This window comes from Rattus norvegicus, chromosome 2 (genome assembly GCF_036323735.1).
Source record: "Rattus norvegicus strain BN/NHsdMcwi chromosome 2, GRCr8, whole genome shotgun sequence".
Classification (NCBI taxonomy): Eukaryota; Metazoa; Chordata; class Mammalia; order Rodentia; family Muridae; genus Rattus; species Rattus norvegicus.
The window spans coordinates 16,272,445-16,288,562 of record NC_086020.1 but is presented as its reverse complement, the minus strand read 5'-3'; the positions used below and the strand labels follow the sequence as shown (position 1 = coordinate 16,288,562).

General features: G+C 37.3%; 1 long non-coding RNA gene across 3 annotated transcripts in view; it reads left to right on the top strand.

Annotated features, from left to right (window-relative positions):
* Positions 1-488: 488 nt before the first annotated feature.
* The window catches only part of LOC108349917 (uncharacterized), a 40,622-nt gene continuing 24,992 nt past the window's right edge, over positions 489-16,118 (top strand). For all 3 annotated transcript variants that reach the window (XR_005500478.2, XR_005500477.2, XR_005500475.2), the window contains exon 1: positions 489-703. This is a non-coding gene — a long non-coding RNA (uncharacterized LOC108349917). The remainder of the gene's footprint in view (positions 704-16,118) is intronic.

The window sequence follows — 16,118 nt, the reverse complement described above, 5'->3', positions numbered from 1 at the left end:
CCCCAGCAAATGTACATTTCTTTAGGTAACTGGTCACCCTGCCAAAGTTTGTCATTTAATAGCTTTGTAGTGTTATTGCCCCCCCCACCTTTGAATCAGTAGGCAGCAATTATATATGTGGATAGCATAAATACAACGATAGCCATAATGTATGAGAAAGAAGATGGTAAACTTTGAAAAAAGGATTTGAAATTTTATATTAGAGATCAGTAGTTTTTGAGGCTATGTTTGGGTTCCTTATAGATATAGAGCATAGATAGAGACAGGTATTTCAGTCCTAAAAGTACAATCAATTGTGCAGGGTTTTTATTAAAAAGATTGTGTAAATCAAAGCAAACATTATCAAGCCCTGGGTTGTGTTTCCCTGTGTTGACAGTCTTTAGGTATTGAAAGGCTCACCTATACTTTAGTGGGGGGAAAACCCCCATATTTTATAAAAATTCAATAAATGATCATTCAGAGCAAGAGCAATGCAGTTCAAAAGCTAAACCTCCCATTGGAGAACAGAAAATTTAATGAGCTTTTAATGGAATGCAATGCTCGGAGTAGTAAATTATTTGTTAGTTGACGATGCAATCAGCATGCTGATTAAGGTTGCTTGGTTTTTTACTAAACATTAACTGAATGAAAACGGGTAGTCCTTGTTCTGCTTGGGGGCTTTAAGGAAGCAAATGGACTTTCAGAACAGACATTGTCAATAAAGGTGAGTGCACTCCAGGTGTCATTTGAATATGATGATAAAATACTGGTGATAAATATTTAAAAGCATTTTAAATCCACGACGTTCGCCTAGTGTATTGTGGACTCTGTTTAAAGAAACAGTGGGCCTTGGCAGGCCTAACAACAGTCCTTCTATCTCTCTCTAGAAAGAAATATCTAGATCGGCTTTTTTTTTCGATTGCAAAAGAAAATAGGGGCGGTGTGCTTTGAAAATATAAAGAATCATAGACTCAGAGACTAGGAACTGCTTGGGAGTTTGGAATGTAAACCTAGAGAGGGGGAGAGAGAGAGAGAGAGAGAGAGAGAGAGAGAGAGAGAGAGAGAGAGAGATCAAAACAAAGAAAAATATTCCTGCAGGAAATAAAAGAAAACATGTGCTTGTCTGGCTAGATTGAGATAAAAATTTAATTAAGCAGTTTCAATTTTCAATTTTCTGATATTTTAAAATCGTTGCTATTAGAATATTTATAATCTTAAATTTGTAAAACATAGCATTCTGGGGACAGGAGCATTGTGAGTCTGGCATTAAATTCTGATTTATTTGGTCTGGAGGTTTACAAAAGAGCAAGAACAAAAAGAGAAAAGGAATTGTGGAATTTTTGACTATTTGTTTAAGAATATTAATATACAATTTGGGGAAAATATATCTTTTGCTATATTTTAGTAAGTCTGAATATTAGTTATAAATTGTTCAAAGCAGCATGTTTTTGTTATTAAATCTGTTTAAATCAGAGGGTTGATATTTCTTCTGAAACAAGGGCTCTTTTTGTTTGTTTTCTTCCTGCCAATTGAAGAATCATGGGTTTATAGGTTAATTTTCTTCGAATAGCTACAAAGTTCTTTTTCTATAAATCCCAATTAGTTTCATCATTGGTGATTTTCTGGCAATGATCAGGTACCCTTAAAATCCGATAAATAACCACCTCTCACGTTTAACTATTCCTGTTTATGACCCAAGAGGTTAAAAGCCTTTGACTGGCATTTGACTTCTGACCTCATATAAATGTTATCTTATCAGTCCCTGCTTGTTAAGTTGTACTGAGTGCTTGTCCCCTGATGGCTTTTAGATAAAGGGTGTGTGTGTGTGTGTGTGTGTGTGTGTGTGTGTGTGTGTGTGCGTGTGTTTAAATATATTTCCTATAGGAACTAAACCAACCAGTGACATTACTCTGTGCCCAGTGCACTGCTAGGAATGTACTAGAAACACCAATTATATTTTTATTTATTCCCTACATTATTTTAAATTTGGCTTTATGGATGGGATTTTACAATGAAAATACATATTTATTATAATTAGTGGTAGTAATTCCTAGTGATCATAATCCTTTGGCATATTTGTCAAGAAGCTGCACAGCTTCCCATTTTCTCTTCAAAAAGAAAAAAAAAAGAAAGGAAAAACAAAAAAATTAGCTTTGCATTTTGTACCAGCGTGAGATGAGTAGAGAGATAATTTATGGAAATCTTGTCTCCACAGACTTCAGAGGTCTGCTTAACGAGAGAGTCATCAGTAAAATATATCCAAAAAAAAAAAAAAAAAAAACCCAAAAAGCAAAGGGGCTATGAATGGTGCCTTTGCTAACCTTTGGGAAAAGGTAACCAGACTGTCATTTACCTTCCTTCCTGGAAATTACAGAAGCGCTGGGCCTTTGATTTATTTTGCAACTGTGTGTCTTTTTCACAATTTCAAGTGTACATGTGTGTGAGTCCAGTCACTGTGCACGAATCTAGTGCATTTGAATGCTTGCATTTTAATCTCTCTATACCTCCATGGCCCTGCGAAGATTCTGCAGGCAGACGTTGGTGCTTCAGCCAGGCTGCTTCATTTGCTAATGATCTACAGTGTGGTTCCCAAACAAACTATTACATTAATGTCCATGTGGGAAACAGGCAGTGAGAAGGCAAAGAAGGGAGAGGCAGCCATCTTGGAGCCAGCCTGCTTTTCAGACCCCTTCTTCTGCTAAGGCTCAGTAGTTGGAATTTTATCTTTATTATTTAATTGGCCCTCAAAGTAAAGCAAGAGGCATATCCAAAACAGCTTTGTGTTTGTGTTTGGAGTAGGAAAAAAGTCGTAACGTCTTTGGGTTTTAAATAATAACTATGCTATAGACAAATTATACCTATTATTCTCTAGCATTCTAAATAAATATACATATAAATGAAGCTTATGCCACAGCTTGTAAGAGACCTGCACAGAACCTGTTCAGGAAAACAAATGTCTATTTGCACCATTCATTTGCTGCTTTGTAAAGGATTAATATGCCAGTGAAGTTGTCTGCACTGCCTCCTCCCCTGTCTGCCTCTTCTCCCCAAATATAACTCTCACCTACATGCACATAAACACACACGTTCAGATACCCTCACCACAGTGACATGGCAACTTTGAAACTTTTCTAAAAACACGAATTCTATTGCTCTCAGATCATAGTATTTAGTTAAGCACAAAGGAAAGGACAGCTTGTAAATTCCCTGTTTCTTTCTCATGTGTATGGAGGGCTGCTGGGGCTCTGTGGCCCCACACTGCTTTCTTCCTGCCCATTTTCCAGTAAAACACATGTTTGATGCAATTCGTCCCAACTTCTCATTTCAACCATTGCTTGCTTTTTCTCCAAGTGGCCAGAGTTTAAAGGTCTGCAGATGCAGCAGACAGAGAAACGACTGCAGGGGGAGAAAGAAAGTAACTCCCTAAAGTGGATCTGGCATTCCTGGCACTCAGTTCTCAAATCTTTTCTCTGCAGTTTGAACACAAAAGCGCTTCCTCCCCTGTTTTGATGTGTTAAGGAGAGGGGGCACGTGCATTTGGTGAAATAAGAATTTGGAAAGCATAGGGTGAGCATTTGTCTTTTGAATGTCCAGCATGTGTCAGACGCAGGTAGACACCCTACAGTTTAATACTCATTTAGGCTTGCTTTTTTAATACGAAGGGGATAATATTTGAGTTTAAGCAATTGTTTCACATTCACTGAATGTTTGTTGATTGATACTGCCTGTCTTTTGTATATTCAGATATCCAGAGCTGATCACTTTACTATCAGAAATTAGGGCAAGTTTGCTCTGTGTCCCTCTGAGAAGCGGATGAGCAGAGCAGTGACGTTATTATCAAATTCTGACATTTGACTGAGGAGATTGTGAATTTTTCCTCTTTAATGTTAGTGATCTGGACTAGTTCTCCCAAACAATGTTACTTGCAGATTTTTAAAATTGAAATAAGGATGTGAACAACAACAATAATCTAAAAGTCCCTTTACTATCTTGACCGAAGTCTCTGAATTAAATCCCAGGGTTCTTTTCAAATTGATGCTTGTATGCTGGTTGTTTGTATAAAATAACATTTGGATGCATCGCTTTATACTTTTTAAGCTGGTGGAAGATATAGAACTTTTTCATATTGTTCTGTAATTTATGTTTTAGCGTATGGTCCTAAAGTCCTGGTTACCTCAGGAAGAAGAAAGTGTTTGTTTACATTAGTTGCTATAGCAACAGTAGTTAGAAACTGTAGTTGGGTGAGGATGAGGAGCAGCACCTAGGCCTTCAGCTCTTCTGCATGGATAGCTCTCTAAGAGTCCGAGAGTGTCTTCAGTGTATTGCTCACTTGTTCACCAACTTACTGTGAGAATACATTGAGAGATATGACTCATTTGTTTGTTTCCCCCATTCTGTTTCTGTTGCCTCAGAAATCAGGCTTGCTCTATTCAGAGAATGCAGAGATGTTACGACCTTTTAGTGTTTCAACAAAAAAGTCGAGGGTATGGAGTCAGAAATACTCTCCCAAAATGTTAAGGGCCGGGTTGCTGCTGTTACTTCTCTGTGCAGACTGATGGAGACCGGTGTTACAGACTTTGCTTTGTCCTCTCTCTCCTTCATGGTTTACTTTTATAAATTGGCCATACCCTTTCCCACTAGGTTGCTAGATTTGGTCCATTCTTCCTCTAGTACATTCTCCTTGTTGCTCTCAGAACTTATTTGAGGTTTGGACTGGTGGTGTTTTTCCTATTTTTCAAAGCTTTGGGATTCAGACATGAAGAGCTAAGACAGTTCTCTGGACATGCTCACAGATTCCACCTAAGATCATAAGCCGTGCTTTTGCCCTTATGGGAAAAAGAGAAAAAAATGCACAGGCTTCTGATACTAAGGGCATCCTGGACATACACCTTGTCCCCTTCCTCTTGGCCTCATTTGCCCTGAAGAATGAATATATTCATCCCTAAAGTTGCTGCTTCAAAGTGACCAGTGAGATGCTAACAGGTCAGCTGGCTGTCCTGTCGGACAGAGGGTTCATAAATCAGAGAAGGGTTGGTATGGTTGAAAGACGAAGGTAGTCCAGCCTGAGGGGAGCGCCCTGTAAATCTCTCCAGGAGCTTTTTTCCTGGTAGGGCTAAGGGTGGGGGTTGGAGTTGGGGTGGCCATGGCTTGGCTGTTATTCATGCCCTGGCCCTCCTGCAGTGGGTGCTAACTTCTTGTGCATGAGAGCTGCCTCCACCCTTCCCAAACATCGGCTGCTTGGAAAAGTCAAGCACGGCTGAGCTCTGATTTTCATTTAATAGTCAAAACCAAGATGCATTTGGACTATGATGATAGGACAGCTCCCTTGAAAAGATTATTTGAACTACAAAGGCATTCATTTAGGGCTAGCGATGTTGCAAAAGGGCCTGCTAGAAATTAGCAGCCTGTCCTGGCATTTGGAGAGCAAGAGTGACAACTTACTGGAAGTTCTCAAGAAATCATTTAGATTTCACACTCCACTAGGCAGCTGATTTGAGATTGTCTGTTAGCATAACAAAGGCTCTGAGCCTGTGAACTTCAGAAACCTTTCGACCTCTTAGCTGCTGGCATGAATAGCCCCCAGTCCTGCCTATAGAGATCTCCCAAAGCTCCCCTGTTCGTGGCTAAATTGTTAATCAGGGTAATTTAATATAGTTTTCAATATGCCTCATCTCTTATTGGGAAAGGTATTCACAGCTTCCCTACCCCTGAAAAAAAAAGTTCTTTTATTCGAGTGTGAGAGGGGCAGCTGCAGACAGACCCCCGGCTCTTACTTCACCCCCCCCCCCCCCATCCCACTCCTTCTTCCCAGCCACGGCGGCATTCTGAGTAGCAACCACATGGAAAGGCCAGAAAGAGAACTGGGTTGACATTCCCTGTGGGTGCACTCCACCCTGAACCTGAAACTCAGGGCTGTTTATGCTGGGAGACAACTAAACAAAAACCTCATGCTCAGTCATAACTAAAACCTTAGAGCGAACACACACACACACACACACACACACACACACACACACACACACACACCCTGTTCTCCACCTCCCTTGCCCCTCCCCCTTCATCCCTCAGCTCAGCTGCTCTCCTGGCCCTGACAAAATGCACCAGACCCCAAGGCCTGCTCATTTTCATTTTGTCTGAGGCAGAGGCAGCCTGCCCACTCCTTTGCACAGCTATACTCGGCCTGTCCCCTGCATCTACTCTCAGTGTAGCTCCCTTGCAGCGTCAATTCACATGCACATTAGTTAGCTGAAGAGCAGGAGCACAAATATATTCATTTTAATCCAGTTAAGACCTAAGAGGTCTCATAGGATATTATTCAATAGTTTGAAAACCAAGTATAAAACTCAGATTTCGCTACAGCGTTTCATCTGAGAGAGGCCTACAGTATGCCTTTCTTTGCTTCCCACCAGTGCATGCTCAAGAAATAAAGTGAATAATAAAACAATTACAAGCAAAGAACCAGCTGCAGGTGGAGGTTCTGTTAAAATATTGTATTGTTGACTCTGTTAATTACCATACTTCTAGTGCCCGTGTGTAAATTCAGAATGAGAATTTTATATATGAGAGGGAAAAAAATATGAAGTCTTTCTTTCTTTCTTTCTTTCTTTCTTTCTTTCTTTCTTTTTTGATTAAAAACAGAACAATATATCTCTTAATCATATAGTTAACCTTCCGTTCCCACATGAGAATTTTAGGCCATTTCTAAACTGTATTTGGGTACCCTGATGCTGTAACTGTAGTTTTCTTTGGGGTTGTCTTTGTGTGTGCTGACGCCTTGTGCCTTGAGGTCTTCTTGCCTGTGTCAGGCTATGGTAGGTGTGTTTTGCCTCTTGGCCTCCTGAAGTTCAGCCAGCATCTAGATCCCAAAGTATTTTCTTTGGTATCTTTCTAGATTAGTGTGGTTCCTGATGCAGTTAGACTTGCTTCACTCACTTGGGATCCTAATCTGCTATCACCAAAGTGCTAGAAAGCAGGGAGACAATTCTCTTTATTGCACCAGGGAAAGATTAGTCAAGTGCCCAAACAGAAAAACACATCAGACCCACTCTCAGGTGCGCAGACCCACTTGACAGCCAAGCTTCTTTCCCAAGCTCCTTTTTCTGGGTATTAAAAAATGACTATAAAAATGAGCTTCTTAACTGATGTAAACATCTTAACAGTGTCCATAGATAACAACATAATTGGACACAGTTAGATTATGAACAATCTCCAACTCTGTATTTTCCTGGGGGTTGGGGGGTCTGACAGTTTTAATTTCAGTGCTATAGAAGTTTTTACATTATAAACATTTTAATCAATAATCTATGCATTGTTCATCTTAATGCTGTGCATTTTATTTTATTCTTTAAGTAATGATTTTCATTTTCTTCTTGATGTCTTAAACTAGAATATTTTAAAATATAAATTGTTAGCTATTACAAACAAGTAGATAGGAATTGCTGATTTCTCTTCTAAAATTCCAAAGACATAAAATCATTCATTCACAAGTTCACAGAAATGTAACTTTCATGAGCTGTTTAGAGAGAAAGAACATACAGTGGCTTTAAACTCAAGAAAGGAAAAAAAAAACCACACAATTGATATTTTTCAGTGCTTTTGCTTAACCCAGCTTTCATTAGCCTTTTCCTCATTAGAATTTATGATCCATGTCCTTCTCTATACTTCCACAGCTCTGACTTCTGTTAAATTTTGTAACAGAGGTTAATGAGTACAAAGGAATAGAAGGCCTGTTTGCTTTCATCTATGATGCTCAATATTTTAAGGTTGTTTGTATTTGCATTTAAATTTTTCTGTAATTTTAAATTATTAAAATTCAGTGAAATTAATTGCATATGAGTTATCTGAAAGAGGGATAGTTTTAAAAAAAGAAATTAAACAGTGTAATTCTGCTGAATTGTAATGTTTTCCTGGGCCTGGGACATCTAATGTCCTCTCCAGCATTGCATAGTTTGGGTTTCATATTTGTGGAAGACGAAGGATTGGGGGGGGGGAGAAGGATGTGTTTTTGGAATGGTGTTTGACAAGGGGAATGAACGCAGACACCAGAACAATTATATTACAATCCCATTGGGAATGCCAGCACCAAATTTAGCCAGACTGATGGGGCACTGTCTAGACGGTCCCTTTTGTGTATCAGCTGCTTTCTCCCTGCTTTATTGCGTTGCCTCAATGTGTGAGTTGAACGTACATATGGATCCCAAGCCTAGCCATTCGTGCTATTAAACCTGCTGTCATTTGGCTAACACTCAAGGGCTATGTGTTCCTATTGCATTCCCTTTACAGTATTTGTAATTAAAATGCAGCTTCCACATTAGTGGCGTAACAAAGGCCATGCAACAATGTAGAAGGCGCCTAGACTGTTTCTTTATATGAAAATATTAACTAGGTAAACATTTTTGTCTTCCCAAACATGTCCGCCTCTTTTCCACTGAAAGGAAAGAAAGCCAGAACAATAAGAAATAAAACAATGAGTGGAATGAGCCAGAGTACATATAAATTACCACCTTTCCTTTTGAAAAGGGCAAAGGAGAAAAAGAATGTGTATTAAATGTTTACAGTGTAATTAACTGCAGTGTGTGTGTGTGTGTGTGTGTGTGTGTGTGTGTGCGAGTGCGTGTGTATAGAAGGTTACCCCCACTTTATTTGGTAAATCAAGTGGAGCCCAGCAATCAGGGATCATATGGAGTCTCATAAATAGATTCCCAAACTCTTCTTAATATACAGTTCCACGCTGCTGTCCTGTTGTTGGGCAGATAGAAAATCTCACTTCTGGGCAACTGTCAGGATTCTGTTTCGTTTGCCAAGCTAATGCAGAGGGGATAAGGCTTCCCACACAAACCAGCCATTGTTCACAGGAGTAGGGATGCGCCCCTAAACAGGGTGCAAACTTCATGGGTGATGGTGCTGAGAATTTGAAATGAACACAAATTAATTATTGCAATTAGAGAGTGAGAAACAGCAGAACTCATTAATGCTAGTGAAATTAGGTATGAGATCACCCCTTTTATTATAAGATTTATTAGCAAATTTTGCCTACAGTTACCAAGAATTGAAAAGCTTGAGAAATTGAAATTGCACAAAATTTAAGTCATTTTAAGTAAAATCGTTGCCCCATATGGGGAACCCAAAGAACTCACTGTTTGAGGAGAGATGAGAGACAAGAGGACGATTCATAACAAAGGTAACTTTAGTTAAGTACAGATGCAGAATTACATGTGCTGAAATTGATTCCGCTTAACAGAAACAAAAGTGGTAGAAGTTTTTCTCTGAAGAGGAGAAACAAAATTAAAGTTAATGATACAAAAATATGTTTAACCCTTACAACTAAGTCATGGGATTTAGATTTAAAAATAGTGATTTTCAAGTATTTTTTTTGCAAGAAGTTAATAACTGTCATCTACTATGGGCAAAAAAGAGTTTATCTTTTGTGAATTAGATGTTGATGAGAGACAGAGAGAGAGAGAGAGAGAGAGAGAGAGAGAGCGCAAAATAAATTCTAATTTTATTAATAAGACACAAAAGGAGAGGAGTGATCTGATTTCTGGTTTTTGGTGGTGGTAGTGGGGTTTGGATATTTTGTTGTTGTTGTTATTGTTGTTGTTGTTTAGTTTTGGCTCAAAACAACACATCACAAATCAACTATTCTGAAGTACACGGTGACATCAGATGGGGGAAATTTCAAGATTGCAAGTGGTGACAGATTGTACAGTTGACAATAAACATGGAGACCTTCAATAGGCACTGGGAGGCTTGGTGTTTGCAGCTTTTCACTCAAACTTCATTTAGATGATAGATGGAAAAAACATTAAGAAAGGCAGAGAGAGAAAGAGAGAGAGAGAGAGAGAGAGAGAGAGAGAGAGAGCGCCAAAACCATTGAAAACTGAAGAATACCAGAGGAAAATGGATGGTGTTTGGCGGTGAGGAATGGGGGTTTGTGTAGAAATACTGAGAGAGAAATTAGCAAGAGCAGAGAGTGAATGCTCGTAAGCATTGTTTTAATCTAAAACAGAAACACTTCCAGGAGAATGGATTTCAATGGAGCTGAGCCAAAAATAATTATAGAGATTTTCTTGTTTTCTTTTGTGAATGAAGAGCATCTCTTTTCTCTGACGATGCAGAGAAGGAACGAGAGCCTAGAGACTGAAGTGGTGCCCCTCTGCCCCCTTCCTTCCACAGGCCACAGTGGCAGACTTCTCTTTCTTTCCCTTTCCAATAGCTACTGGCATGGAATTGTGCAAGAGAGGGGCGAGTGATCGCAGCCCCCAGCCCTCAGCTGGGGTTCCTGTTCTGACAATTGCTTGTTTTCTCTGATAGGGCTGAAGGATTGAAATGGAAGCCCAATTGGGGTGGGTGGCAACAAAATTATATATATATATATATATATATATATATATATATATATATATATATATGTATATATATATATATGTGTGTGTGTGTGTGTGTGTGTGTTTTAGAAATAAAATTGAACTATTTACAACTAAGAATATGCTTCTGTTTATGATGCTTGAAACTTCCTGTAAGTTTTGTGCTACCAATTACATTTTTTTCTCTTGTTTTTCATCAATAGCAAGCTACAAAAGAAAATGAGAGGATTCTCTCAATTTTCCTTCATTTTCTCTGTAATGTAAATTGTCTTTGAACCATTTTTTAACAAACTAAAAAAATAATCATTCGTTAAAATAAATTGAGCTACGACTGAATTTCTGGGGAAGCAATAAAACATACTTCTTGCAGAGGCAGGAACAAAAGGCTTATATGCATACGAAGGGCTGGAGGAGAAACTACCAACTTTAATAGACTTTGTGTCAGAGTCATCATAAACAACTTGGAATTCATACCTAAACACTATTTTTTTTTAGGTTAAATTGGCTTCTATGCAAATCGTAGCACATGCCTGATCTGATCTAAACTCTTCACTTTAGCTGTCGTCCAGCCTTAGATTGTATACTGTTATCTACAGATGCTAATCTCCCAAGTAGGGCTCAAGGCTTACCTTGTGTCTTTCTGAGACATGAATTTGAGGTGGCTTTTTAAAAGTGATTTATTTTCAAAATCTAAGAATCAGTTCCTTTTCTCTGTCTCATATTGGGATTTGGTTTTACTAATATTTTATCTGCTAAGTTTAAGCAACTTAGTGACTCTGAGAAGAGGAGCATGGAGCTATAAATTTACAGGGCTAACCTTAAATGACTGGTATGAATTTAAAACAAAGAAAAGGCTATATTTATAGAAAATGTTAACTAGTAGCTTAAGTATGTAAACATTCCTGAAAGTGAGAAAATGAGATATAATTTCCGTTAGGGCATTTACAGATTAAAATTTGTCATGCTTTCCTGTCAAAAACTTTGAAATATGGACTGGTTAGTGGAAAAGTCATAAAATTCTATTATGTGGATAACCTTTTATTTTTAAAAGTGAAAGATGTCTTCATGGATATAGGACTTTTATTTGGAGATTTTTGAAACACATTTTCAATGTCAGTAGGAATGCATTGTATACATCTGTGCATCTGAGTTCTGTGAGTCCATATTTAATTTAATGAATCTCATCAATTCACTGGATGCTTTTCTCCCTGAGTTCTCTTTTTCCTCTTCTCTTCTCTCCGTTAAAAGCACTCCTTTCACTGTAGTAGACTAATTTTTGAAACAGGTTTTATAAAACAAAGCTGGCAATTGTTTTAGAAGAACTTTTAAACCATTCAACTCTGAAATATTACAAATGATTAAATGAATATTTAAGAATCTAAGTACTTAACAACACTAATAAAATCTCAACTCCCAAAATGCACAAATGTACTACTTAAGAATTGTGCCTAATTAATGCTAAAAGAATAATGCATCTTTACCTTAAGATAAAATATGTGTTTCAAATTAGCAAAAAATACTGTTTCTAAAAAGAAACATCTGTTCTTTTAAAAAAAATGGAACAATGCTAGGTGTGGTAGTTTGTACTTGCAGTCCCAGCATCCAGTGAGCTGAGGCCCGATGACTATGAGCTTAGAGCTAATGCTGACTGTTCAGAGACTTCCAGATTGGTGTGAGCTCTACAGTGACTCTTGTTTCTAAAAGCAAAGCCAGCAAACAAACAAAAGCAAAAGTAAAAAAAAATCTAACTTTCTATATAGCAAAAGATTTAACGATAGTTCTATCAATCAAAAGCACTAGGAGAGATGAACTATAGTGAGTTATACCAAAGCAGTGAAATTATTGGGAGAAAAATACTTGTCTACTAAAATATTTAGACTATAGATACAATAATTTATTATTAACAAAAGTGCAATATATCACACCTAGATGTGTATTTACAGTGCACATCTCAGATACTAATGTGCATTACTCAGATAGTAATTCTAAAAAAAAAGAGATAAATAGATTTACAATTGAAAAGTATCCCAAATATATAAATGATAACTACAATTTCATAAATATATAACACTTGGTATGTGCGCTGGGGTTTCTATACTTTATAAGAACATATAAACATGTACATAGAGAAATATTCAACACAGCTGTACTTGCCATTTATTTACAGTGACCCTGGTATGATAAACATTTCTAACTGGAACAATTCTTTTTGAGACTTAAATTACTAAGACAGCTTCAGATTTAGTAATTCAAATCGCCAAACTGGGAAAAGTTACATTTTAATTGAAACAAGCCATAGGAAATGCCCCAAAGACAGTGTTATTGTTCTTTTGTTTTGTGGTGACATAGAGCTAGAACTCACCTGTGGGCAGGAAGGAACCACAAGAAGTTGTTGAAAGGATTGGGATGGGAGTTCTGAGGCTTACAGGCTTCTAGGCTGGCACAGAAGCCTATATATATATAATATGTTGAACATGAAGACTTCCGGGAAACCTAGCATTAGAGCCTACATTCAGTGGGCAAACCTCCTTGTGTTGGCACAGGCAGACAGCTGCAGATAGCTTCATTCAACTCTTGCTCAAATTTGTCACTTTGTGTCCTAACCCCCAGGTTCTTAAATGTAGTTGCACAATGTTACATGGAAATGCCTGACATATACCTAAATGTAGCTGTACTAGCTGTTTCTGCTCTGGATTCATTCATGTTGGTGCAGTTTAAAGGCCAAGAACAGTCATACACGTAAAGGAACAAGATCTTTTTGGCTTCAGTGGAAGCCAGACATGCATAAGAGCAAAGTGAGCACTGGATGTGTGGAGAAGATGTCTTCTATAGAGGTGTGCACATTTCAGGGATAACACAGGAAAGTATCGTACCTTACAAGTAAAGTCCTGTTAACTCTCAGTATTAAACACTCTCTACGGTTAGGTCATACAGAATACCCAGTAATATTTATTGTAGCAATAGACACATAAGAGCTGCTAGTGAGCTTATATGTCTATTTAATCATAACCAAGGGCTACCTGGAAAGCACTAAGTGACCATAAAGCACATTCTTGCTAAAACACTAGATAAATTGGTAATAGAGAAAATGGGGACTTAAGACAGAAAACTCAACAGAAAATAGTAGTAATTATACGTGTCCTGTACACAATCCTAATGTATTACATCTAGTACACAATGCACTGCTATATAAAAGAGAATGTATCTCTTGTCATGGTGACATAGCTGTGTCAGGAAGTTTTATAGGGTGACTTGTTTTCCAGAGCACATTAAGCTTCTCACATTGCTTGCTCAGTAGAATTTCTCCTCCCTGTTAAAAATGTTTTTTTTTTTTTCTGGTTGTTGTTTTGCTTTTGTTTTTGTTTTTTTGGTCACAAAACTTCATAATCTTTTCTATAATCAGCTGATTATTTCTTTTGTTTATCTTTACTAGAGTGGGCAGTGTTTGCATTAGAGGGAGTGAAAAGCAGTTTTGAGCTCACATAATTTATCACTGTATTGGGTGGGGCACACAGGCCTTTTGCAAAAGGCATATATATTTATCACTTCCGCATTTTTATCTTGGACCAAAATACAAGCATAAAACTGGAGGTGAACAAAACAAAAACAAAAACAAACAAAACAAAGTCATCCAAAGTGGAAATTACTTAATGCAGGAAGAAAACCCCTCTTGAGTGGATATGCAGTGAGTGACCAAATGGAAGGGATTCCTGGAGGGTTTATTAACAGCATTATCACAGGAGCCTTGGGAACCTGCGTTTGTTGGGTCCTTCAGACCAACATCTCAAACAAACTTCAAGTTGTGATACTTTATGTCACTCATAAGGCTCTTCACAAAACAACAAGCAAACAAGCAAAAGAACCCCTGTTAGGTCCTTTCTGCTACCACCAGGCTCGCCCTTCTATTCCTGACTGCCTGTTGTTCTTTTAAGTTCTCTATGGTCCTTGCTTTCCCATGATGCTCTTTAGTCTTGTTCTCCAGTGACGCCAATAAAAATGAACAGCTTCTTTAAAACAAATGTATTTAGTTCCATAATGCATGATTGGTGTATGCCTTTTATTATTATTTAGTTAAAACATACCTGTGGTACTGGATTTTTAAATTAATTGTTTCAGTAACATATAGAGTAATGGACTTCACTATGACGTTTCATACATACATATCTTTCATACATACATATTGCACTCTGCTAATATTTGCCCCCACATTGGCCTTTCTTGTACCTCATCAATCTTAGAATACTTTTAGAAGCAAATCCTAAAGAAAACAGAGAATTGAAATGTTATTTAGTGTCACCAAATTTATTTATAAATATATGCAGTGGTAAACTCAGGAAAGCCCTTGTGAGACTACTCCCTGCTTACTGATCCCAGAGTACAGAAAAAATTAGCTTATTCAGGAAAACTCAAAGTCATAATTAGTCTTGTGAATTATAATAATCTGGTCACATCCTCTATTTCTTTCTCACGTGGTATCCCCAGTGCGAGTTCCAAATGAAAAATGGCAATGAAGTTGAGCATTAATAATGGCATACGTGCGAAATAAGGCCATTTTCCTATTGTAAAACTGAAAGTCTGTCCCGTCTTGGTCCTATATTTTTAAATTAAAAAAAAAAAAGAACACCAGTATATTTTTCCAATTAAAAAGAGTCAGTCCTAATTTTTAAAAATAACTCAAAATAAGAAAAGAAATTAAATATTTTTCCTCCTATGTAAATATATCTTTTCCTCTTAGTATAGTTATAAATATAAGTCTATATTTTTTTTAACTTTTAAATGTCTATGTTTAATAGATCCCTCAAACAAACAGAACCAAAAGATCAATAAAGGTAAAAATGATAAAATCCAGAAGAAATACAGAAGGAATTCAGGTCAGACATTTTTCACGATTTGACCACAAGGGCCCCCAAATAGTTTGTGATTAGTAATTGAGGTGATCAATTGTTTTACTATATGGAAATACATAAATTAAGAGAAAAATGCAATTTGTTTTTATTTCTAAAGTTCTATAACATTTTGTGTGATAGAAGTATACCTTTGAAAGAGTTATAGTTGATGAACTGCTAACTTTAAAAAAAATGGCAAAATGCATAATAATATATATATATATTATTTGCATATATCCATGCAAAGCCCAAACTTGCATAGCTCCTGTAGCCCTAAAACTTAGCAATAGTTCATCAACAGGACAATAAGCGATTTGCAGCACATTCTAACAACGGCGTATGACTTAGCCATACAAAAGAATATGCTATTGCTTCAGGCGACATGGAAGACTCAGCACAATTGTATTGACTGAGTTTTCATAACTGTAGGAAAAATAACAGACCAGGAATAAAAGGCGGGGATGGGGTGAGCACAACCCATTTTTGTATTTTCAGGAAATTCAAACTAATCTATAGCAACCAAAAGTAGACCAGGCAGAGCGTGTTGGCAGAAAGCTCTAGGACAAGGGAATTGTGGGTAATACATGTTTATCTTACTGGTGATAGATTCACAGGTGTGTACACATGTAAAAATTTAAATTATGCAGTTAAATATGAGCAGATATGTATATTTATCTCAACAAATGTGTTATAAAAAATGAAAGCTTCATAGACAGAATAAATGCATCAAGTAGTCAGAACACATGGGAACCATTAGCAAAACCAATCACAATGGGTATTGGTGTTACTTGGGACACTGGGACCTTTTACAGTTTTGAAGAATTTGGAGATTCCAAGTATCTTTTACATTCACTTGCTGATGTTTATGGCTACGGGTTTAATTTAA